Raw genomic sequence first — 4,061 nt, 5'->3', positions numbered from 1 at the left:
AAAATGCGGAGCCTCCACTGGCATACAAATCAAGAGGGACTGTGTGCACCCCCTGGAGATCTACCATTGTCCATAATTCATTTATGGATATTAACAAATGATTTATGGATACAAAAAAGGGATAATGTATGAATATCCATAAATGAATTTTTAATTTTTAATTAAATTACTCTTTAATTTTCATAAATGAAACAGAATTATTGATATCCATAAATACATATCGTGTGTATTAGAATTATTTATGGATATCCATAAATTGATAAATGGACATCCATTTATAGTGATTTTTCCCCACTTGCGCTTTCCGTACATCCATGCAGTATTATGAAGTTCTGTTTCAGCACTGGCCAGATTTTATTCCAATCTCTGATTCTTGTTGTTATATTATTAGGTTGGCTTAGGTGATCCTTTCACTGACACTTCAATACAAGACTGGTGTTTGGGGAGATCGAAATAAGACGAGAACAATAAGTATATAAATATGATATGACACAGATGATATTCCACAACCAACATCAAAATCATCATCTGTCTGTCTGTCTCTCTCTCTCTCTCTCTCTCTCTCTCTCTCTCTCTCTCTCTCTCTCTCTCTCTCTCTCTCTCTCTCTCTCTCTCTCTCTCTCTCTCTCTCTCTCTCTCTCTCTCTCTCTCTCTCTCTCTCTCTCTCTCTCTCTCTCTCTCTCTCTCTCTCTCTCTCTCTCCATGTTTCACATGTATTTAGTAAAATATGAAATGTAATAATCTACAGAGTAATGAAAAATAAATCTATCACTAAGATTTTCTCTGTTTTAATAAGCGTTTTGAGGCATTGCATAATATTATAATGTCCACCTTTTGGAAAATAATGTCCAACACTCTTGTTTAAAAAATGTCTTTATTATACATGTATATCTATATATATATGAGTTTATGTAAACATTTAAATGCATTTAGAAAGTCTAAATATAAAAATATACTATTCTATTAAGAAAATCCAAGAATTAGCTCCCCACCTACTTTTTTGAGGGAGGTGGAGGGGAGCGCTCATTTGGGTGAAACTGGTGCGGATTTAGACATTGTCGCGTGAGCATTTCTCTCAGATGAGCAATGTGTTCATATTAGATTACAATCTCACCTGCATGTTAAAATGCACACAAGTGACATTTGTTAGTTTTCAGGTTGGAATCTCATGAGCTGCCGTTGTGCAGATTGTGAGCAAATTTTGGAATGGGAATCAGACCTACCGGTATTATAATTTTTTAGTTGTAACACACATGTGAAATAGACCTAGTGGTGCAGTGACTGCCTGCAGGATTTCATTGGTTTGTGATGTCATTGCTTCATGGCATCAAATGCGTTATGGTGGCACCAGATAAAGAAAGAAAAGAAAATGAAACAGCACCCATTTAGATTCTAAAGCAGTCTATTAAAATGTAATTTTCCCACATTTCATCCCCTAAGTTATTTAAGTCATATGATAAACAGAATCTTATATTCCTTTCAATTTTATGAGATTCATGAAACTTGTCTACAACTCTACTATGAATGAAACTCATCAGATATCCTCTCTCTCTCATTATTTTATTATAAAACAGATGTTTCCTTAATTAACTTTTTATTATTAACAAGTGCTGATTTCCTGAATCTTGATTATTAAGTTACATAGTTTCTGTCTTCTTGCTTCACATCAACGAACGCCATGTTCTGACAAGGCTATCCAAATCCTGCCTGTCCTGTGGTACGTCTTAATGTGAACTGATTAAAATAAAACAAAATATACCCAAAACTGCCTTTTGTGTTCAACACAAATATTGTCAATAAAGCTCAGCCGAAGAGTCTCTGTCCTTTGCTCCATGGTCATGTTATGGAAATGCCTTCTGTTGCTTTACTCAAGGTCATTGCAAAAGATGAACTGTGTGCATTTTACAAATATTAGATTATGCATTGCATATATTATTTTTCTAAATTTTCTGCGAAGGTCAAATGTTATGTCCAAGAGATAACAGGGATGAGAGCCAACGCTGTGGTGCTAGGTGTAGGTAGGGGTGTTCCTGATATCCCTTGCTTGGATACCACCCAGTATGCAGGGCGATTGAGGAATAGGGACAAAACAAAGCAAGTATCAATCGCAACAAGCTCAGGATAACTGTAGTAACCGTGATGGAATCTATAAAGGTCATAGAAAGGTCACGTACGTGACCTTTATTATTGTGTATATGTCATAATGTAATGTGCCCATATTTTTAGTACTTTAGGGGAAAATTTTCACTATTTCGATGTCCTGATAAAGCCCAAATAGTTCAGGCGAAACCGGTTGACGTAGATCGAATAAACCTAATACCCACTTATCCTGAGCTTGTTGCGATTGATACTTGCTTTGTTTATGTTATGTCCAAATTACATGGACACAAAAAGAATGAATGATGGAAGTGTAGCCTATTAAAGGCCTTTTTCACTACAGCATTAAAGCCCCAATATATAACGTGTGTATTTATATTAAAGAAGTTGTTATTCACGTTTTGTAAAATATGCTTCCATTCATGATCTATTTCGAACCGAATCCAGAAAATCTTTATAGAAATTTTTGTGAGAGGTCAGTACTTACTATGAACACCTATATGCCCTATTCAGACCACACAGCAAGCCCTTGAATGACTAAACATTTTACCTGTATCATGAAATCGTGAAGAAAAGTGTGCAGCACAAGTAACAACTACATCTGTACATTTGAGTATGCAGGTTGGTCCAATGGTTATTTCGGGATGGCTTTCTGAACTTTGTTTAACATCAGTTTGTATTAAGTGGGACCCACTTTTATCTTTTTTTTTTTGATATCTTTAAAAGTGTTTCTTAATAGATACCACTCAGTTTACGTATGTTTTCATCCTATCATTGTATAATTACCAAGTATGCCTATATTGGGGCTTTAACATGGCATGCATTAGTTTTAATATCATTAACATTGATCCAATGCTGTATCAAAAGTCAATTAATAGATTACAGCTTAATTCCGTAAAATGTTCCACCCCTGCATGTCGGGCAATACATTGTCTTCTGGCTAGCTAAATTACAGGTCACAGTAAGAAAATACTTCAGGCCCATGCACCCTTTACCTAATTGGATCTATTCTTTTAGTTAAACATTGTTAATAACTCATAACTTCAAGCACATGTCATGTTAAAAAAATCTCAACATTGGTCTTATTGTATTTTAGAAGAAGATGTTTACGCAGAAATTTCCAATTAGGCAAAAAGCTATGGTAGGCAGGTAATTGTGAAAAAACCTTCAAGAACAGGATTATATTAGCTACTGCTAAAGATGTACATAATTAAAATACATAATTTCAAAGTCATCTGACAATCTTCTTTATTTTTTCACATTTAGTTTAAAATATATACATACTTACAAGTATTTACAACCATTTCAAGCAAAATGCAAGTTATGTATATGAAATATCAAAGATCATACACAAATAACTTTAAACATATTTTTTGATAAAATGTATTTATGAAATATTATCACAGATAATTTTTTAGACTTTAGACATAACATTCATTTTAACAATTCAGGTAATAATTGAAAGAAAATTGCTAAGGCAATATTTTCGACCTGAAAAAAAAGCAATTTTTATTTTTAGCTATATTGACTGTATATCAAAATGGATTTTTTAAAAAAAATTCATATTGTATGTGAATCTTGGAAATTCCAAGTAAAATAACATGAGGAACAAAAGGAAACATACCTTTGCAAATTATTACGTTTTTTAAGAAAGGATTAAATCATACAGGTGGTGTTTGCTTTGAAACAGACCACCCAACTGAAATATTGACGCACTGAATCAGGTCTGGTGTATTTCAATCTCAGATGTGCATTGTATACACATTCTGTATGGACTAATCAGAGATCTTGTACCATTTTCACATGACAAATGACAAAATCACCAATCATAGGTCTTGTTATATATCTAATCGATGGACGAGCTGTTAAGTCTTGATTAATGCACCAATCAGAGACTGTGTTTCATTTCTCCTTTGGATATATATTGAAACCATTTTTTCTATAATGACCAATCAAAGAGTCTG

This window comes from Ylistrum balloti, unplaced genomic scaffold (assembly GCF_031769215.1).
Source record: "Ylistrum balloti isolate Yb309-2 unplaced genomic scaffold, AGI_CSIRO_Ybal_v1 Utg369720, whole genome shotgun sequence".
In the NCBI taxonomy this organism is placed as follows: domain Eukaryota; kingdom Metazoa; phylum Mollusca; class Bivalvia; order Pectinida; family Pectinidae; genus Ylistrum; species Ylistrum balloti.
Note: the sequence above shows the minus strand (reverse complement) of the source record.